The sequence below is a fragment of the Salvelinus sp. IW2-2015 genome, linkage group LG4q.1:29, assembly GCF_002910315.2.
Source record: "Salvelinus sp. IW2-2015 linkage group LG4q.1:29, ASM291031v2, whole genome shotgun sequence".
NCBI classification, from domain to species: Eukaryota; Metazoa; Chordata; class Actinopteri; order Salmoniformes; family Salmonidae; genus Salvelinus; species Salvelinus sp. IW2-2015.
In genome coordinates, this window is record NC_036842.1 from 21,478,007 (window position 1) to 21,501,613 (window position 23,607).

General features: G+C 40.8%; 1 long non-coding RNA gene across 1 annotated transcript; it reads left to right on the forward strand.

Moving 5' to 3' along the window:
- The first annotated feature begins 4,016 nt into the window (after positions 1 to 4,016).
- Positions 4,017 to 6,193, forward strand: LOC112073491 (uncharacterized). The gene is made up of 3 exons (XR_002894545.2): positions 4,017 to 4,409; positions 5,378 to 5,502; positions 5,625 to 6,193. It is a non-coding gene; the product is annotated as an uncharacterized lncRNA (long non-coding RNA).
- The last annotated feature ends 17,414 nt before the right edge of the window (positions 6,194 to 23,607 follow it).

The following is a 23,607-nucleotide window of genomic DNA, read 5'->3' on the forward strand; positions in this document are numbered from 1 at the left end:
GTTTAGTTTGATTGATGCTGCTGAGGTGGGTAGGGCCTACAGAACCTAACATGTGAATATTCAAATTGTAGAACAAGCCATGGTGTCGATTAATAGCTGTCATGTGGATTGAACATGTACACTGAAACAGTCGAATACAAGCAAAAGTGCACCGTTGAAAAGACCTGTGAATCATTGTAATGAACTCTTAAGTGGGCTAAATCCGGGTCACATAGTGTTTCTTAGTAGTCATAAACAAATCTACTTTGAAATAAAAGTATACATCTCACACATGGTTATGGGCTTAATTAAAGAATACATCTGTACCATGTCAGATACAGAATTGAAATGTATTCCATTTTGAGTCTGCATTCAAATATTTCACTTTATATACATCACAGAAGACTGAAATATAACAAAACTGTTTGACATTGAAACACCTGATTTTCGGTGTAAAAAAAAAGGTTTATTAATTATGAAATTATGAAGAATATTAATAACATTCCACTCATGGGGCCACAAGGTAATTTGACTGCAGGAAAGGGCTACAAAGTACATTACTTACAGATTTATGGTAGAACTACAGTATATATAAGCCTGGAGGTACAGTTGAAGTCGAAAGTTTACATACACCTTAGCCAAATACATTTAAACTCAGTTTTTCACAATTCCTGACATTTAATCCTTGTAACAATTCCTTGTCTTAGGTCAGTTAGGATCACCACTTTATTTTAAGAATGTGAAATGTCTTTCATCACATTCCCAGTGGGTCAGAAGTTTACATACACTCAATTAGTATTTGTTAGCATTGCCTTTAAATTGTTTTACTTGGTCAAACATATTGGGTAGCCTTCCACAAGCTTCCCACAATAAGTTGGGTGAATTTTGGCCTATTCCTCCTGACAGAGCTGGTGTAACTGAGTCAGGTTTGTAGGCCTCCTTGCTCGCACACGCTTTTTCAGTTCTGCCCACAAATGTCCTATGGGGTTGAGGTCAGGGCTTTGTGATGGGCACTCCAATACCTTGACTTTGTTGTCCTTAAGCCCTTTTGCCACAACTTTGGAAGTATGCTTGGTCTCATTGTCCATTTGGAAGACCCATTTGCGAACAAGCTTTAACTCCCTGACTGATGTCTTGAGATGTTGCGTCAATATATACACATAATTTTCCTGCCTCATGATGCCATCTATTTTGTGAAGTGCACCAGTCCCTCCTGCAGCAAAGCAACCCCACAACATGATGCTGCCACCCCCGTGCTTCACGGTTGGGATGGTGTTCTTCAGCTTGCAAGCCTCCCCCTTTTTCCTCCAAACATAACGATGGTCATTATGGCCAAACAGTTCTATTTTTGTTTCATCATACCAGAGGACATTTCTCCAAAAAGTACAATCTTTGTTCCCATGTGCAGTTGCAAACCGTAGTCTGGCTTTTTTATGGCGGTTTTGGAGCAGTGGCTTCTTCCTTGCTAAGCGGCCTTTCAGGTTATGTCGATATAGGACTCGTTTTACTGTGGAAATAGATACTTTTGTACCTGTTTCCTCCAGCATCTTCACAAGATCCTTTGCTGTTGTTCTGGGATTGATTTGCACTTCGCACCAAAGTACGTTCATCTCTAGCAGACAGAACACGTCTCCTTCCTGAGTGGTATGGTGGCTGCATGGTCCCATGGTGGTAATACTTGTGTACTATTGTTTGTACTGATGAACGTGGTACCTTCAGGCGTTTGGAAATTGCTCCCAAGGATGAACCAGACTTGTGGAGGTCTACAATTTTTTTTCTGAGGTCTTGGCTGATTTATTTTGATTTTCCCATGATGTCAAGCAAAGAGGCACTGAGTTTGAAGGTAGGCCTTGAAATGCATCTACCGGTACACCTCCAATTGACTCAAATTATGTAAATTTGTCACGTTCCTGACCTATTTTTATGTTATTTTGATTATGTTTAGTTGGTCAGGGCGTGAGTTGGGGTGGGCATTGTATGTTGTGTGTGTTTTGGTTAGTCTATGGGTGTTGTATGTGTATGGGATAGAGTATTGTTAGGTTGTCTAGTTATGTCTATGGCTGCCTAGATTGGGTCTCAATCAGAGACAGCTGTCATTCATTTGTCTCTGATTGGGAGCCATATTTAAGGTAGCCATAGGCAGTAGYCTTTTGTGGGTAGTTGTCTTGTTTAACGTTTGTTGCTTGTCTGTGCACTTGCGTTATTTAGCTTCACGATCATTTTTTGTTTGTTTGTATAGTGTTTTCGTTTCATGTTCATCTTCGTTCATTTATTAAAAGAAGATGGCTTATTTTCCTCATGCTGCGTTTTGGTCCGAATCTCTTCCACACGATCGTGACAAAATTAGCCTATCAGAAGCTTCTAAAGCCATGACATTTTCTGGAATTTTCCAAGCTGTTTAAAGGCACAGTCAACTTAGTGTATGTAAACTTCTGACCCACTGGAATTGTGATAGTGAAATAATCTGTCTGTAAACAATTGTTAGAAAAATGACTTGTGTCATGCACAAAGTAGATGTCCTAGCCGACTTGCCAAAACTATAGTTTGTTAACAAGAAATTTGTGGAGTGACTCCAACCTCAGTGTATGTAAACTTCCGACTTCAACTGTATGTTTGTACATACATCTCCTGAGTCTTCTCTTTGGTGGTCGGTCAGAGAGGTGATTTATTTGACACTTAAACTACACAATGCCTTGTTAAACGAGGGTTCTCTCACATCCTTCCTTTCATGAAATATTCATCATGCATAGTCATTAAGATTTAGTTGCACAAGTATGCATGTCTATACGAAACTCAAGGCAAGTGCGTACTGGAATCATAAGAAATGTCTAGTGCATGTTTGACTTTGGTGGTCAACTCTGAGGAAATGAAGGTAAAATGGTCACACTTTTACAACTTGATGTTTATTTGACAATGTGTCACTCTGTGTAAACCACGAAATGACCTGTAAACACACACTTCACCTGCAATCTTAACAATGGTAACACTCGATCCTTATCTGCAAATTACAATTTTCACAAGGTTTGTGTTCCATTTCCATGTAATAATTTGTATATTGTCATCTGTTGTCATGAGAAAGGCCTGGAAAGTGTTTATATTCCAAATACCAAAAAGAGGAAATCATGAAAATGACTTAGACCTTTGAACTAAGGTTAGGTTTCGATTAAGTGAGGTGCGAGCGGTCACGTCAAAATGACCATCGAGGTCATCCTGACAGGGTGAGTGGGTCATGAGTGGTGGGAAAATATCTGACAGGAAGTGGTAAGCAATGAGGGTCACAGTAAAGGGTTGTGACAAGGAAACCCTCACAGGTCTGGTGTATAGGGCACTGGAGGCCCTTGTTCACATACAAATACTAATGAAAATAACTCCCTTTATCTGAATCGCTGATAGAGTTGACTTTGTATGATGAATATGCATTTCCCTATAGATCCATGATTTATCATACTTTAGGTTATAAGCTCATATGATATCACTGTCATGTTTATAGCACAAGAATCGCTCTCCATTCAGATTAAATACACACCGTTTATCTGTCTTGATTTAAGCAGGGTTTTGACAATGTACAGTATGGTTATTTCTACTCTTATCATATGTCCCCAGCAGTATCTATGTCCTCTCTTCCTGCGAAAAACTAACTCAAATCATGTTTCCTGTGATCCCGTGGAGCAAGCCTGGCCCTTATTTATCCATAAAACAAGAGCTTCGTTTTGGCTGGGAAGATCACGAAGTGCCTGGAATGGGATCATGTATCACTGTTCATTCCCAGAATTTGGAAAAAACACTTTCCAGGTAGACCGAGAGTGAACTTCCAAAATGAAGAATAACGTTTCACGGGAATGCCACTCAACTGTGTTAGCTGATAAAAAAAACATGTTTTGAGTTAGGCCCAGACATAATATGTTTAAAAGCTTATAAACAGTCTAGCAGGGTCTGGTTAAAATGAAACGAGGGAACATTTACAGTATATACCCATAGTCACATATTGTCTGGTATGCTCCTGGGTACAGACTCCTTAGGCGAACATTAACACACACTATGGGAGAAAAATTGCAACTTTTCTCAGAAATGTATGAAAACAACTCCAGAATGAAACTATTGTTGTATCTTATGGCTGTCACGGTCATTTAATAACGACTGGTGAGCAGAAATACAAGATAATTTGACCTTCACAACCAATTTTAGGGTCTGTGGAGGCAGAGGCGTAGCCAGAGGGGTGTCCGGCAATTTGATGTTGATTGACATCTCATTTCACCTCTTGTTGAAGGAAGCGTTTATTTTGAAGTTTTCAAATCAAGGACGAGGAACAGAGAATATTAATGTTGGTTGCGAGATACATAAGAATAAGAAGAACATACAGAAGAAGAAGAGAGAATATTTCCACGGCTCTACAAGCTCTTTTCGCGATTGGTGAAAGCATCATATTTGAAGTAAGTTTTAAGGTTAAGCATCGGGTTTAGGTTTCCTGAACAGCTTTTACGAAAGTTGAGTCGCTGTGTAAGTTAACGTTAGACCTTTGGCTTCATTAACAGACAGTTAATCAGATAAGAGAGATCGGTTCCCAATTTAGCCTAACATTATGTTCACATCTGTACTAGTAATACACGCATATACAGTGCAGTGTCGTAACTTACAGTATACGAATGTTGAGCTAATGAGCTACAGCTGTCAGTGTTCAGCAAGTTAACATTCAGCAATTTGAAATCCATTAACTCAGTTAGATTTTCGTACTTGAACTCAAATCTAACAATTGTTATTATCAATCTGTTAATGTTACTCAAAAGATTACCACAATTTGCAGATAAAATGTTTGCTATCGTAAGGGGGAAGAAATGTATAGCTAGCTAAGTTACTTACTGCAAAGTAGGGCTAGCCATGATATAACTAGTAACTTAGGCTGGTAGTTGATTTTAAGGTACAGTTATGATAATGGGGATTTGTAATTAAGATTGAGATTGGACTAAAATAAGGGAAATTGGATGCTTAGATGTAACCATAGACTGTCTTGTTTTTGCATAGGGTCAATTAAACATGAAAAGAAAGGGAGAGACTTATTTTTAAAGAAGCACAAACAGGCAGATCAGGTGCAAACAGACCCCAGCCCTTGCATCCCCACTGGACCCCAGAGCAGCTCCCTACCTGAGGCTAGTCAGAGTCAGTGTGGTCAGACTTCACAAGGACCCAGTCTACCACCACCAGGTCAGAGCATCTACCAGGCAGTCAGTCACATGCCCAGTTCAGAATTTAAGTTTAGCTTCAGTTTGTAATAGATGATTTTGTCAGATTAAGCCTCACTTTAAAATGTTGGTTGTTGATTCATGTGTGTTCTTGTTTTGATGGCTGTGGCATTTTATTGTGATTATACACTAATGGTTCTTGTGTTATTTTAATGTAATAGATGTATCAAGGGATGACACAGAGACCTCTGGCTCTGAGCAAGACAGTGAGCCAGAGCTGCCAGGAGATGGGAGCCCCTCCCAACTGCATCAAGCACCAGATATGCTGTTCCAAAAGGACCCAATGGTAGGCCAGGCCTATACTCTAAACTACACATTTTAGTTAGCAGCTGTTAGTATATAATCTTCTGGATCCCTTAATTATACATTTCCATAGAGATATGACACATTATTTAACGTGTATTTCAGACATTCAAGATCTAATTTTGAAAACATCCATGTTTGAAAACATTTCCCAGAACTCAGCATGGTACTAGGAAAAGGGCTTTCAACAGCTCCTGGTATAAGGACAATTCATGGCTTGAATATTCTGTAAGTCAAGGATCCACTTATTGTTTCGCATGTAGGCATTTTTCTCTGCCCAATACACCTGAATCTGCCTTCACATCACAGTAAGGTTTTTGTAACTGGAAAAAGGCGCTGTTTAAAGATTCTGGGTTTTGTCACGTTCTGACCTTAGTTCCTTTTTTATGTCTTTGTGTTAGTTTGGTCAGGGCGTGAGTTGGGGTGGGTAGTCTATGTTCCTTTTTCTATGTTGTTGTATTTCTGTGTTTGGCCTGGTATGGTTCTCAATCAGAGGCAGCTGTCGATCGTTGTCTCTGATTGAGAATCATACTTAGGTAGCCTGTTTTCCCCATTTTAGGTGTGGGTGTTTATTTTCTGTTTAGTGTCTGTTCACCTTGCAGAACTGTTTCGTTTTCTCATCGTTGTTATTTTGTGTAGTGTTCAGTTTTCAATTAAAATATGACAAACACTTACCATGCTGCATTTTGGTCCTCTTCTCCTTCACCAGACGAGAATCGTTACAGGTTTAAGCTCCATTCAAAAGAAAAGCATCATATCAATGCTATGTATGCTTGGAATCAGCATAAAAGGGATATTGACAGCAACTCATAAATGTTAGATGTCATAAATGAGGACCAGAAAAAGAAAGTGGAGAAAAACTGTACTTACATTAAAACAATTGCAGATGTGCTCCTGTTAACTGCCACTCAAAATATAGCGCAGAGAGGTCATCGAGAGTCTAATGACTCTCACAGCAAGTGTATTTTTTTTACAATCTTAGAAGAAACAGCAAAGCATGACCAATTCATATAGAAAATGATGATTGCATGTGGCAATGCTAAGTACACAAGCCACCAAATCCAGAACAAAGTTCTTGAGGGCTTAGCTGAAATGGTACAAAGTGAAATAAGAGAAGTTTATAGTGTAATTGCAGATGAAACCAAATATTTAAAGAAAAAATAACTAATGTCTTTAGTTGTGAGGTACAATTACAACGGGGCCATCCCCGAAAGCTATCTACACTTTCAGTCAGCTGAAAGCTTAGATGCAGCAGGTCTAACAAAAATGATAATTGATTGTCTTGAAAAACATGGTCTGGACTACAGAAATAATCTTGTGGGGCAGGGCTATGACAGTGCATCCGTCATGAGCGGAAAGCATTCTGCTGTGTCTGCACGGATTAAAAACAGTACAAGATTTGCATTTTATGTGCACTGTAATGTACATTGTTTGAATTTGGTTCTTGTCGATGCTGTAAAATCAGCGCCTGAGGCAGTTCACTTTTTTGCTCTCCTGCAGAAGCTTTATAACTTTGTATCTGGCTCGTACGTTCATCTCATATGGCTTGCAGTTCAGAAAGAGCTGTATCCACAGCAGCAGCCCAGGGAACTACAGAGACTTACGGATGTAAGGTGGGCATGCAGATACATGGCATGCCGTAATCTGAGGGACAGGCTTCCAGCAGTTCTGAGAGCGCTACAGGATATCACACTTGAAAATAGTGGTGATAGATCAGTGGAGGCAAGGGGCCTTCTTTCTCAGATAGATTTACATTTCATTGGGCTTTTGGTTACTTTTTGTAAAGTGCTTGGTGATGCCAAATGTCTTTCTGACATGCTCCAATCAAGCTCTCTTGACCTAGCAAGGGCTGTGGATCTAGTAGGTGCCCTTACAGACACATTACAGGACTACAGAAGTGAGGGTTACTTTGGAGAAATATGGAAAGAGGTTGAAGAGATTGCAGAGCACTGCAAAATAAGTGTACAAACAGTGTGTAAAAGACAGCCTAAAACAAGCTTAAGAACTCACAACTCATTGATGATGAGCACTGTAGGACAGAAAAATAGTGACCAAAGTGATGGTGAGAGCTTCCAAAGAGCTATCTTTTATCAGGTGCTTGACAGTCCTACAGCTGTGTCGCAGGGGCGTTTTTCAAAGAAGATTTGCGAGATAATGCAAGGGGTCCAGTCTCTCAACCCAAAAAGTACAACAGTCTTTAGTGAGGAGCCTCTGTTTGCCTTTGCTCAGACCTTTGAGTCAGATTTAGAGGACCTCAAAGATGAGGTTCATCAAACCAAGAGGCTTCTTGATAGGGGAGTGAAAAGTGGAAGGGACAGACCATCTACTCTCCTTGACTTTGTTGTGTTTCTAGAGCCTTATAAAGAGGTCTTCCATGAGCTATTTCAACTTTGTAAGATTTCTGTTGTTACACAGTGCTTCTTGCGAGAGAAGCTTCTCAGCTTTAAAAATGATTAAAACCCACCTTAGGACAACAATGGTTGATGACAGGTTAAGTCACCTCGGAATTATCAGTGTTGAGTCAAGAAGGGCACGCTCCCTCAACATGAATGAGTTTGTGAAACATTTTGCCAGTTCTCACCAGAACTGCATAATTATGCTGTTTTAAATCTACCTAGGATAATTTGGCACTTAGGCGGTCCCTCTGGTCATGATTAAAACCTGCACCGTGTACTAACTAGTACACTGACATTCTAAAATTATAAATCCAAAGAAAATCATGTCACACAGATTTAATTTGGTCTTGATTAGGCCAATTCCAAAACTTGTCTTTGCTATTAGTTAACATAATATATATGAGCATAAATATGATACTGTAAGTTTGTAATATGAATGGACACCAAAATAATTTAAATTTTTCATGTCCATTTCTGCTTGATACCTGGTATGTCAAATTGCAGTGTGATTTATTGTAAATGTATTTTTTTGTAAATAAACTAAGCATTTGTGGGCTACAAACATTGCAATCTTATCTCCTTGGTGCTTGAGCTTTATTTTCTGAAAATATTTTGGATGTTCAACACTTATAGACCCAGATTATATATTCATGAAAACAGAGTGACCCAAGTCTCTCCAGTATGTGAGTACAGTACTGTGTGTGTGTGTGTGTGTGTGTGTGTGTGTGTGTGTGTGTGTGTGTGTGTGTGTGTGTGTGTGTGTGTGTGTGTGTGTGTGTGTGTGTGAGAGAGAGAGAGAAATAAATTGAGTTGCAGTTCCGAGGTAGAGACACTGACTATTCATAGTATGTTAAAGGATTTTTGTGTGGTCCAAAAGGGTTACTTCACTATCTGCCACATTGAGGAACTCCAGGTTAAGTGAATGATCACTTCTACCTCTAATCAGCAATCATAGGATTCATTCATGCTCCTTAGATGCCAGGTTAGGGTTACACACACATTTTCTGTCATGGTCTATGGACCCCCTGAAGTAGCCTTGGCCACCCCCTGGCCACCCCATGTATAAAACTCTAGTTCCGACACTGTGTGGTCACAAACATTTATGTAGCCTTAGCATGGCTTTTAGGGCCTGTGTTTGATGTTTGATAATGTTCTCTGGGAAGAACTGTTCTCAACATACAGGTAAATGACAAAATAAAGGAAATACCAACATAAAGTGTCTTAAAATAGGGGATAGGGGCACCACTAGCCAGAACAGCTTCAATGCACCTTGGCATAGATTCTACAAGTGGCTGGAAATCTACTGGAGGGACGTGACACCATTCATGCACATGAAATTCCATAATTTGATGTTTTGTTTATGGTGGTGAAAAACGCTGTCTTAGGTACCGCTCCAGAATCTCCCACAAGTGTTCAATTGGGTTGAGATCTGGTGACTGAGACTTCCATGGCATATGGTTTACATAATTTTCATGCTCTTCAAACCATTCAGTGACCACTCGTGCCCTGTTGATGGGGGCATTGTCATCCGATTGGAGCATAGCTATGGTAGCCAAAATAATGGTCAAAATACACATGACCCTAACTAAGCATGACGGGATGTTAATTGCTTAATTAACACAGGAACCACACCTGTGTGGAAGCATCTGCTTTCAATATACTTTGTATCCCTCAATTACTCAAGTGTTTCTTTAGTGGGGTAATATTTATCGTATAACTATATTATATACAGTATATACAGTACAAGTCAAAAGTTAGGACACACCTACTCATTCAAGGGTTTTTCTTTATTGTTACTGTTTTCTACATTGTAGAATAATAGTGAAGACATCAAAACTATGAAATAACACATATGGAATCATGTAGTAACCAAAAAAGTGTTAAACTTGATGACAGCTTTGCACACTCTTGGCATTCTCTCAACCAGCTTCACCTTGAATATTTTTCCAACAGTCTTGAAGGAGTTCCCACATATGCTGAGCACAGGTTGGCCGGTTTTCCTTCACTCTGCCGTCCAACTCATACCAAACCATCTTAATTGGGTTGAGGTCTGGTGATTGTGGAGGCCAGGGTATCTGATGCAGCACTCCATCACTCTCCTTTTTGGGCAAATAGCCCTGACACAGCCTGGAGGTGTGTTGGGTCATTGTCCCACTAAGTGCAAACCAGATGGGATGGCGTATCGCTGCTGAAGGCTGTGGTAGTCATGCTGGTTAAGCATTTATTTGGGCTGCAATTTCTGAGGCTGGTAACTCTAATGAACTTATCCTCTGCAGCAAAGGTAACTCTGGATCTTCCTTTCCTGTGGTGGTCCTCATGAGAGCCAATTTCATCATAGCGCTTGAAGTTTTTCACATTGTTTTTCGCAAAAGGTTTTTTGTAAATCCCACCTTCAAGTCTGAAAGTAATGATAGACTGTCATTTCTCTTTACTTATTTGAGCTGTTCTTGCCATAATATGGACTTGGTCTTTTACCAAATAGAGCTATCTTCTGTATACCATTCCTACACAACTGATTGGCTGAAACGCATTAAAAAGGAAAGAAATTCCACAAATTAACTTTTAATAAGGCACACTTGTTAATTAAATGCATTCCAGGTGACTACCATTTTTATCTGACTCCATAAAGAACATGCAAGCAAGCATTAGGCAATGAGTTAAAGGCATATATTTAACTAAAGGCATATATTTAATCATTTGTTGTGGAGTGGGTAACAGGTGCACGATATCGCTTTAATTGCTGAGTTCTCTGCCATATATGACATTGACTTCAAATTAAATTCCAAGTTGAAGAACATTGGGAAACGGTGGCTCTCCCAAAAAATTTTTTTTTAAATGACAAGATGACCTTTCTACCTTTCGGGTAGGCTAATGTGTTTCGGCAGCTATGCATTCATCAGACCATCTCTTGAAGCAGATATTTAATAACTTTGAAGAAGATATTTATTTACTTAGCTAAATGAATGAAATCACACACAAGGCATAAAGCTTAAGTCACAGGAGGTTGGTGGCACCTTAATTGGGGAGGACAGGCTTGTGGTAATGGCTGGTGTGGAATTAGCAGAATGGTATCAAATACATCAAACACATGGTTTCCAGGTGTTTGATGCCATTCCATTCGTTCCGTTCCAGCCATTATTATGAGCCGTCCTCTCCTCAGCAGCCTCCTGTGATTTCCTTACCCCCTGCTCGCTTGCGCCTTCTCAAACCACCCTTCTGGTCAACAGGAGTAGATTGCTTTGGCCCCTTGACGATCAAGCTAGGTCGTCGAGTGGAAAAGCGCTGGGCCATTCTATTCAAGTGTTTGACGACTAGGTGTGTCCACCTGGACCTACTGGAGAGTTTGGATACTGAAGCCTTCCTCATGGCCCTACGGCGGTTTATCTCCCGACGGGGGAAACCCTACGAGATCCTGGCTGACAGAGGCACAAACTTCAAGGCAGGAGAAGCCAGGTTGGAGGAAGCCTTCCAAGCCATGGAACCCAGCCTCCAGGATCAGCTGATGGACCAACAAATCTTATTCAAATTTAACCCTCCAGGAGCTCCTCATTTTGGAGGAACATGGGAGCGAGAGATCAAATCTGTAAAGACGGCCTTACYAGTCGTCCTYGGGGACCAAACTGTCACTGAAACTGTCTTGCGGACCGTCCTGATAGAGGTGGAAGGGATATTGAACTCCAAACCCTTGGGATATCTCTCTGCAGATATCGCTGACCCCGATCCYGTTACACCGAATATGCTCTTGATGGGACGCCGAGATGCGTCACTTCCTCAAGCCATGTATGCTGATACCAACCTCGTTGGCAGACGCCGGTGGCGACACAGCCAGATCTTGGCTGACCATTTCTGGGCCCGATTCATTCGGGATTACCTACCAAGCCTACAGCACAGAGGGAAATGGCGGAGAGAAATGGCCAGCCTGGAAACTGGCCAAGTAGTAATGGTGGTGGACCCTCAGCTGCCTCGAGCCTCCTGGCCGGTGGGACGTATCACTAAGACCATGCCTGGGACCGATGGTCGCGTTAGATCAGTGGAGATCCAGMTAAAGAACCGGACATATATTAGGCCAGTTGCTCGACTAATTCCTCTCCCTGAGATGACGGAGGACGGGGAGCAATGAGCCTTTTTGAGGAGTGTGGAATTTAACAAATTTCCAGGGTGGCTGTAGAAAAGGCCCATGGAGTTGGTGGAATAATCCTTTAATTCATGGCCACTTACTCAGCTGGGCCAGGGGCGCTTTAATTAGGTCAGGTGGCAATGACGGACAGATCTCATCCACATAAAAGGAGGAAAACGGCATCGCCTGATCTCGCTGCTTTCTCTTCCTTAACTCCGTCTGCTTGAGAAGTTCTGTGCGTCCATGAATCCACGTAAGTCCACCGACTCTGTTACCTTTCATCTGAACTATCTGTTGCGATCGGGAGAGTGGGCCATCAGTTATTGTTTATAGCTATTACCGCGGAGCGCGGCTTGGAGCGCGCGCTTCAAACATATTGTGTAATGTGAATTGTAAATGATCGCGTCCACACGGATCCTCATAGGCCAATTATGCAATCMATAMGGTTAATATGTAATTKAATTAATTACATGTACACATGAAGACAATTGAAAGGGTGAAATGAGAAACGTCATTGTTTGRTAACTGATCMACTTTGATATCAAACTAAAGGAGATTATAGATTGAATGACCATTCACTGTTTGTATTTATTTCATGATTTATGATAAATAGTTAAGAGCCTAAATGACTCACGGGTGATTACTATTGACTTCTTAATGAACTGGATTGTTGAATTCCCTAATTATGTTAATAATGAATGATTGTTATGATTTGATCTTTGTGATTATGAATTTGATTGGATACATGTTGTTTTGTTTCCTTTGTTATGCAGCACAGACTACTCAGTAAATATACCACTTTATGGTTAAAGGAATTCCTGCCTCAGTCTCATCCCATTCTTCTGTCACCTGACACGTGACCACCTGTTCACCTTCACTGTCAGTCATCCTACCTGTCCAGCTACCCACACAGATTCCACTAATCTTTCAATGGTATACAGCATACATGGCTTGAGGAAGTGACGCATTACATTTGAAGGTGTAACTCTTCCAAACCAAAACCAACCACCATTGACCAATCAAACGATAGTTTACAGTAACATGATCACCCAGGCCCAAACTCAACAGGATGTCACGGCATCTAAAGGCTTGTGTGGGGGATGAGACCAATGTAAAAAGATAGAATTCCTAGAGACAATAATCCCTTTGCATAGAGTAACTTAGAGTTCACTCTGTACAGATAGACACAAGTTACCACAGAGATCATACATCCACATACTGTAGACGGCATTAGAGTTCTATTCAAGGAAGAAGTTTCAAATAGATACCAATCATGGCTGCAGTAGTATTATTCTATCACACATTCCAGTAATCAGTTATCTGGATACTGTGTGAGAGAGAGAGCTACATTTTGTGCCCTCAGAGGAAGTGTGTACTGGTCCTTAAATCATTGTCCTTTGTGTTTTCCACGTGTTCCTGGGACATTTGCCATGCAGACCCAGAGGTGACAGAGAGCACAAAGATTAGGGCCAAGCCTACATTTCCATTATTCTGTCAGTTACTGCAACATAAACATGTATTCTGTAAGTTACCTTAACATTACCATGTACTGCAACACTCTGTGTGTCCTATAGGGAGACTTTGGAGGAGGACGGTGACGATGGTAAAGATGGTGAAGACCATAAAGAGGGTAATAATGACAGTAATGGGTATGATAATGATCGTAATTATGACAAAATATATCATTTACATGAAAGATTATGATGAGGAAGATAAGGAGTGAATGGAGGACAAAACATTTCTCTTCATTTAGAAATAAATGATATTTCCTCTATGGGAGAATATTTCCTGTCTCTTCTCCTCTTGCATATCCCCTCCTACTGTGCTTTAATGTCTGAGTTATGGCTGACCTCGCAAACTGCAGCATCTGACTGATCCCGTCACAAATGAGTTTTAACATTTTCATTATCCATTCTCAGAAAAATGAGTTTGAATTAAATCTGGAACATATGATTCTAAAATGACGCCCGATAAACATATATTTCTGTGTAATGTTTTGGTATGTCACCCAGGCCCCATGCAGCCAATGTACCAGATGAATGAATCACCCAGTGCATGTGGGTAAAGAAATCCATGCTATATTTCTAGCTCATCCATTACTTTATCCAATACCCAACTCATATGAATGGATATCAATCCTTGTCTGAATGATTCAGATTTAGCTAACTCTGTGGTCTCCTGGATTTAGAACGTAAACAAATCAAAAGGATTAACCTTCATCTATTTGAGTTACTTCAGAATTAAGAACTAATGATGATCTATTTTAGTCTACTTGGATTTTTGAGTGACAGGTTATATTACTCGTAGGTCAAGGTCCATCTTGCAGGAGTCAGGGGGGGCTCATCTGGCAGGAGTCAGGTATGGTACAAAAATATGTTGATATAGAGGTTCATATGCTGCCAGAAACAAGTGGCCAACTTCTTTTTTGTCATTATGTCAATATGAAAGGAAATAATAAAGTCTGTCACGATCGAGCTACTCTCCAACAACAGGGGATATCACTGCTTGATACAATGCAGTCACTACATAGTAGCCTAATAGAGGCCAACGACAGGTCTGTATGCATTCATTGTCTCACTCTTATCAAACAGTCAATGACAGAGAAAGTCATTCTCTCCAAGTATATGCAGATAAATACAGAAAAGACTCACTCTAAAGTGTAAATGTGGTAAGATAGTTCACATATTCCAACTTGAACTTCACTCCTTACCTGTAGTTGTACTAGCCCAGTTGATCAGCTCCCTGATGTACATCACCTTGCCAGGCTAGCCAGACTCCTTGCTCCAGCCAAACTCTACGCCACGCCCACGGAGTACATCCCCGACAATGGAACACAAACACATTTTAACCGTTCTAATTGGTCCCAGCAACCGATGGGTTGGACCAGAGCCAGAACACAGGTCAATAAATCGGTGTTTAAAAAATGTGTCATTGGCTTTGATTCTCTGATTGGTTAGAGATGATGCAATCGCTGATGATGCACCCTTCAGTTTGACGCCGCTACAAATGACTTCAACGATGGCAGTCTCAGACTGAAGTATGTAGTGAACATAGAGCAGCGGATGAATTTAGTTTGAGCTTTTTATGACAGAATGTAAAAATGTAGTGAAATTAATTTTGTTTTTGTTTTACTAAGTTACTTAAATCCAAAAAGTACTCAATTGGTGAAACAACCCCTTTATACGAGAGGTGTTCCTGATGCGTCATCCTAGGGAGGTGTGTCAAACAGTGGTGGGTTCTTAACAATGATGGGTCATTAATGCAGGGTTTAACCTGTGTTGTGGGTAGCCTAGTGCAAAGGTTGCCAATTCCCACAGGGAGGATAAGTTTAGTAAATAAGTAAGATAAGTAAATATTGTGGGCCTACAGTCAGTGACACCTGTTTGTGTGTAACCTTGGTGGATATTAGAGCTCAGAGAGTACAATAATCCCCCCTTCTCATGTCAGTGCTCTAATCTAGGCCAATAAACATGTTTGTCCTGGATTCTCTAATCCCGTTAACAGACTGACAAGAAGAATCAAAGTCCACAAAAACAGAAGAGTTTTAGTGCTGTGGACGCAGGGAGGACCACATATACGTAGTCGGCTATTCTGTCCCACAGCTCATTAACCTTTTACTGCAGTGGACTAAATCAGGGTCACAAAGAGTGTTTCTTTGTAGTCTTAAACAAATCTACGTTGAAACTTGCAAAAAAGAAGACACCTGTACCATGTCAGATATAGAGTTGAAATGTATTACATTTTCAGTTTTCATCCCAATATTACACTTTATATACATCACAGAAGACTGAAGTATAACAAAACTGTTTGACATAGAATCACAGGATTTTCGGCGTGTTTAATTTTATTTTATTTTTTTATAAAATATGAACATTCCACACATGAGGCCACTAGGTCATTTGACTGCAGGAAAGGGCTAGGAAGGAGTGTATATGCTGTGGCATCTGTGTTTCTTGTGTTTTTAGTTCTGTGTGGTTCTTGCGATTTATGGAACTATATCATTTCAAATCTATTATGTTTTAAGGATTCAGTTTTCTGTAGACTGAGATGTTTTATATTCCGCGTTCACTTGTGTGTTATGGAATCTGGCCTTAAGAATGGCCTCTCAATGGAATGGAGTCCTCTGGTCATCTTACTAGCTGCTATAAGACTAACTAAAGTAACTGAACACCCTATGTATATTTTGGCATACATCTATCTCTCTCTACCTACGCCTCCTGTACTCACCCACACATATCAAAACATACCCGCACTTGAGGTTTATTTTCAATGGATGGTTTTCTGACATCACACATGGACTCCACACATGCAACAACATGTCCAACCCTCATTGGATGAATGCAGTACACATTCTGAGAGTGAGTGTGAGAGAGAGCGAGAGAATTCTAAACGGCTAGCATCATAACCCCCTGCACCTGTGAGGGCCAGAGGCATAAGCACATAATAAAGGCAACTTACAACAGATTTTATATTGTATAACCAAGGTAATTCTCCAATAAAACAGGTATACAGTCCTTTATTGAAGTACAGAGTGATGCATTCATCTAGGTATTCCCAATATGCCTTGTCTTCACCTAACGTTAGTGCCATGATGGATCAGCCAATAAGCCGCGAGCAGCAGCAGCAGGTAATTGTAATATTTGTCACCTTTAGAAAAGAGCTGGCTTTTGGCTGTGTGTTCCCTGTGTGATCTAATTGGACGGAGTTATCAGGAGCGAGGCAGCAGCACAGTAGAGACTGTTGATTCATATCCTGTTCAGGAGAAGGATAGCATATGAGTTGTTAGAGAGACCAGCCTGGTCTCATAGACTAGATGCAACATAGTAAATGTAAATTTGGTACACTCAATTAGTAAGATACGTCACGTTTGGTAGGGTTACATAAGACAGAAAGTTACTTAAGACAAAAATGAAAGTAGGGTGGTTGGTTTGGAGAGAGAGGGGGGGGGGGGGYGAGASMGYTWTWRACTGTCATCCACACCGCAGGAGAGGAGGACGCTACCTTGTTTGAGAATGTGATGAAAGAGCTGAACTAATGTGTTTGTGTCGCTGGATTAATTTATTACCCCCTGCAGTTGTCCAAATACCAGTGTTGAGCATCATTCCTCACTGCAAATGACGGGTTGTGTTTCACTATCATGCTAACAGACCATCACTGTGTGATTCATCTGAGGAGCATAAAATATGCAATGACTTTACATTTGTTTTGAATACATTCATCATAGGTCTCAATGCAATGCCAAGAACACCACAGTATACTAACAGAACAATGCTAGATATTACAATGGAGAAGGGAGAAGGCACTTTACTGCAACAAATTCTGAAGGCACTTAACCAGACAGACTTTATAAATAGTTGTTGTCACATTCATGTTATTCTATAGGGTAACATCAGTTACATTTTTGAAATGAGGGATTATATGGAATTAAAGAGAAAAATGAAATGGTGTTGTCATCTTCGTGAATGGACTAACACTAGTAGTAACGTTACTGTTATCCTATAAGGGAAAACCTTATAAAGGGCTTGGAAAGTACAGTAAGTACTACATTTTGATCTTTACATAAGTAGGATGATATGCAAACAAACTATATATGTTGATATATGGGACTGGACACGATTAGTCTGATGACTCAGTATTACCTAACACAGAAAAAACATTTTAGGGTAAATTATCTTCCTTGTCTTTCTGTGCACATCAAATCCTTAGTTTGAGCTATTTCAGCTAGTTCATTCAGCACTGACCCCTGTGGTGTCCTATCACTGCTTTGGGGCACAGGCAGCTCATCACTGCAAACACATCAAAGTGTATTTACTCATGCCAGCCTGTCTTCATCTAGAGGGAACTAGGCTTTCATGTCCATTACAGAGTAATTTGCTGGTAATATCTCAGCCAACATTATGACTGTAATTAAGTCTGTCAGTCAAACCAGGCTTTTAACATAATTGAGCCATAAGGAATTAGCATAAATGCTCATTTATTTGATTATGCGTGAATTTTGAGAATTATAGAAGTGAATGACAATGGCGGGAAAAACGACTGACTTCCCAGAGGATCATTTACAGAGTTAGCACACACACACACCCACATGCAACCACACAACACACCACACACACACACACACACACACACACCACACACACACACACACACACACACACACACACACACACACACCACACACACACACACACACACACACACACACACACAGTGCTATGAGGGCCAGAGGCTTCAGTTCCACTAACCATTTTGGTTCCAGGTAGACCTATTTAGGGGTCCATGTAGAACCCTTTCCACAGAGGGTTCTACATGGATCCCAAAAGGGTTCTACATGGAACAAAAAAGTGTTCTCCGATGGGGAAAGTCAAAGATCCCTTTTGGAACCCTTTTTCTAAGCGTGTAGGTGATAAATTGTGGTAAAATGTCATGATCTAGTCTCATGTGTCCACTTTCTGACCAGGAGGAGAGCGACTTTGGTCCGCTGTAATACAGTGATACTCTGGAGGCAGCCGAGCGCAGAAATCCAATTTGCTCTGTGGAAGTATTAGCCTCCTGTGTTAATTCTCTCTGAAATGACTTCCATTGGGTCTATCTGCAGAGCGGAGAGACTGTGAGGGAGGAGAGGGTCGCTACTGAGCCGTGTGTTGGCGTGGGAACTGGGGTGGACATAAGCCCAGAGTGAAATAAATCCATCTAATGGTGATGCAGTTCAGACACAGCAACACCCCTAAGAGCAACCTCAGGTCGTCTTCTGCAATGATGAGGAATGTGATGAATTACTGAGGTTCTCTCTCTTCTATAGCATCATAGTCAGAGCATTAGAATGCCTGGAACTGCCCAAAAAACTTACTTGAGGTATGATCGTGATGATACGCACACAGTGATGTAAGCTTTAATTTGTGTCTGAGCTGCACACATACATTTGCAAAGAGATGCGCTCCTGGACTGACTTCAGAAGAATTATGGACAGATAAATAATAGGAAATTTAGTCATCCACATTTACATCTTTCATGTTAGGCAGTATGGCCGTGAGTATTTGGCACAGGTGAAGAGTCAAACTTTACTTCTTCTAGCCCTTTGTGGGATTCAGGCATCAAACACATCAATCACTTTTCTCCTCTGCATAATCTGTATAAATATATTTTTCCACATAGTTCTCATCAATATTCAGATTCATCCATCTTCTCCTAAACTCATCTCCAGTTTTCATCCTAGCAAGCAACTATGCTGCATGGTTTACCTTCTGTCTTCCTGTAACATAGTCAGTCTCTCAGAGCTAAAACCACAGGCCTGTAGTATTGTCTCTGTAAACAACATTGTGGAAAACCCATCCGTTCCTCCTCCTCACTGTGGATGGTCCATTTGACACAGGAAGTGTCCAGTTCTGACATTTCCTGTCCAATGTGCCTTCAGGCAGTCTAATGTTACTGATGAGCTGTTTGGGGATCTGACCTGCCACCTGAACCCAATCAGACACTCTTGACACCCATTACAAATGGGAACTACAAATGTGGCTCATATGCACAGTGCAATAGCACTACAAAAACATCCTTCTCCAGACACCCACATACAGGTAAAAAAAATCCATGTTCGGGGTATCATCTCATGCTAGACAAAGGGAGTAATCTATCTCATCACCTGTTCATGTGAGAAAGCCTACGCAGGACAAACAAAAAGACATTTAAAACAACACATAACAACACATAGTATAAAATGTCGCCAGAAGAAATGGCAGCAGTTTTACGGGCGCCCAACCAATTGTGCTATTATGTGTTTTTTCCCCGTGTTGGTTGTAACTTATTTTGTACATAATGTTTCTGCAACCGTATCTTACGGCAAAAAAGAGCTTCTGGATATCAGGACAGCGATCACTCACCTCGGATTAGACAAAGATGTTTTCTTCAACAAGCAGGATGCACAGGACATTCTCCAAACACCCGACAGGGCCAACATCCCCGTTATTTGCAAGAGGAAGAGCTGCAGGTACAAAGGACACAGAGCGGGATGCCTCGTGAGGACCCGCAGAAGGCAAGTAGGAAAGCTGCCGTCACCGTCAATATTACTCGCCAACGTGCAATCATTGGACAATAAATTAGACAAGGTACGATCACGAATATCCTACCAACGGGACATCAAAAACTGTAATATCCTATGTTTCACGGAATTGTGGCTGAATGACGAAATTAATATTAAGCTAGCGGGATATACGCTGCACCGGCTAGCTAGAACAGCACGGGGGGCGGTCTGTGCATATTTGTAAACAACAGCTAGTGCTGTATTTGTAAACAACAGCTGGTGCACGAAATCTAAGGAAGTCTCTAGATTTTGCTAACCTGAAGTAGAGTATATTGTGATGAATTGCAGGTCACACAACTTGCCTAGAGAGTTTTCAGCTATACTTTTCGTGTCTGTTTATTTACCACCACAGACAGATGCTGGCACTAAGACCGCACTCAGTCAGCTGTATAAGGAAAGAAGCAAACAGGAAACACCTCACCCAGAGGCTGCACTCCTAGTGGCCAGAGACTTTAATGCAGGGAAACTTAAATCAGTTCTATCAAATTTCTATCAACATGTTAAATGTGCAAATGCGCTGATCCTCAGTCCCCTCCTGTACTCCCTGTTCACCCACGACTGCATGGCCAGGCACGACTCCAACACCATCATTAAGTTTGCAGACGACACAACAGTGGTAGACCTGACCACCGACAACGACGAGACAGCCTATAGGGAGGTCAGAGACCTGGCCGGGTGGTGCCAGAATAACAACCTCTCCCTCAACGTAACCAAGACTAAGAAGATGATTGTGGACTACAGGAAAAGGAGGACCGAGCACGCCCCCATTCTCATCGACGGGGCTGTCGTGGGCAGGTTGAGAGCTTCAAGTTCCTTGGTGTCCACATCACCAACAAACTAGAATGGTTCAAACACACCAAGACAGTCGTGAAGACGGCACGACAAAGCAAATTCCCCCTCAGGAAACTGAAAAGATTTGGCATGGGTCCTGAGATCCTCAAAAGGTTCTACAGCTGCAACATCGAGAGCATCCTGACTGGTTGCATCACTGCCTGGTACGGCAATTGCTCGTCCTCCGACCGCAAGGCACTACAGAGGGTAGTGCGTACGGCCCAGTACATCACTGGGGCTAAGCTGCCTGCCATCCAGGACCTCTACACCAGGCGATGTCTGAGGAAGGCCCTAAAGATTGTCAAAGACCCCAGCCCCCCAGTCATAGACTGTTCTCTCTACTACCGCATGGCAAGCGGTACCGGAGTGCCAAGTCTAGGACAAAAAGGCTTCTCAACAGTTTTTACTCCCAAGACATAAGACTCCTGAACAGCTAATCAAATGGACTACCCGGACTCTCTGCATTGTGTGCCCCCCCCCCCCCCAACCCCTCTTTTACGCTGCTGCTACTCTCTGTTTATCATATATGGAAAGTCACTTTAACCATATCTACATGTACTGTACATACTACCTCAATTAGCCTGACTAACTGGTGTCTGTATGTAGCCTCGCTACTTTTATTGCTCGCTACCGTATATAGCCTCGCTACTGTTTTTCACTATCTTTTTACTGTTGTTTTTATTTCTTTACTTACCTATTGTTTACCTAATACCTTTTTTGCACTATTGGTTAGAGCCTGTAAGTAAGCATTTCACTGTAAGGTCTACACCTGTTGTATTCGGCACATGTGACAAATACACTTTGATATGATTTGAACACCGCAGCTCGATCAGGTGTAAGAACACTGACTATCCAGTAGCAGCTCACTTTGTTGAAGCTAACCATCCAATCTCCTCCCTCAAATACACAGACATTGAGCATGTTTACCAAGGATAGGGGGTAACATCGAGATCCTACTAATACAGAGGGAAGCCTACTGGATATTTAAAAACATGGACGCCTAGTGGTCTGAATATTGACTTTGATCTCAGTCCCTTCTAATGAACAATCCTTCGTTCTACTCTCTTCTTTATGAACAATATATTTTTTCTACAGCTTATCAGAGTACACCCAATATGTGTCCCCTGTTGATGATGCTTATTATGCATTATGGTTGAACCAAAAGATTACATATAACAACAATTTTATGAAATTGGAAACAATTACATATTTGTGTGAAATTAAATTAAACAATGTATGTTGATGCTAATATTATGTACAATATATAAATATGTTTCCATATGATAACAATAGCCTAATATATTCTATATGCTGTAAACTATTGTCTTTTTAACAGTTTCACTCAATTAATTCTTATCAACCTAATAAGTATGACACACCCCTCACTATTGTCGTTGGTTGCACTAATTGCACTGTTTGTCTACATAACCTGGTTCAAGCATTCATGACATTACCCTGAAGAAGGCACAGTGAAGGCGAAACGTTGGTGTTTTACACAATAAATGACTTGGAGTTTATTTATATAGTGTGTGCGACTCTCTTCACTTATTTTTATAGCTTACTAATGAGCTGTTGACATGAGAAATCACTCTTCTTCTCCTTACCTTCTCTGAGCTCATGATATAACCAAATGTGTCAGGGTCACATTGAAATGACCCTGACTCTTCTACTATATACAACATGATAATTGGTGCTTACATTTATTTTATTTTTTTTCCCAGCTTTATTTAACCAGGTAGGCCAGTTGAGAACAAGTTCTCATTTACAACTGCGACCTGGCCAAGATAAAGCAAAGCAGTGCGACAAAAACAATAACACAGAGTTACATATAAACAAACGTACAGTCAATAACACAATAGAAAAACCTATGTAAATAAATCATGGTTAATGGAATGGCATAAAAATGATTAGCTTTTATTTTAACGGCAATGTTCTGTAAACGAACTAAAGCTGTGTAAATGCAATGAACACAGTATAGCGGTTTAGCTGAGCAGTAATTTAATTATAAATTAAATTAGGTGTTGTTTTTGTCCACTGGGTGGCGCTTTGCCTTGTAGTCAGTTGTAGCCAATGACAGTTCTCTGATTCAACACAAGAGAGAAGCAGCAAAGTGGACTTGGCAATAGCAATGTCTGCAGTACTTGATTTTTTTCACCAGATGGCAGATCACACACATCTGAGAGCTAGTCAGGAAGGCAGGTGTATAATCATTGAATGGTGGTGCGTTTTCTGAGTCTAAACTCACAGCGCGTGACCAGTTTGTTTACGTTTATTGTGCACTGAGGGATTTGATTTGATTTAGAAAATAGAACTGTGTTTTCAACATTCTCCTGGATATTATTGCGTTTGTTTGCGCAGTATACTGAAAACAAAACAACTTTTATATACTCAGAAAACAGGTAAGTCATTCCTCAATGTATTCCTAATAGTGTAAATAATACAGGTATCTACATTTTACATTTCATTTATCTAAAGATCCAAATCAATGTCACTAAGCTCAGGGACAGTTAACTGTCTACTGTATCCATATAGATCTGCATGGGGTACAACACTTTAAATATCAAAAGAGGAAAAACTACAACTGACTTTCATTACTTTTTAAGAATACTAAAAGACCTAAAATTAAGGGAGGCAATTAAAACAATGAATCACCAACTAAAGGTACAT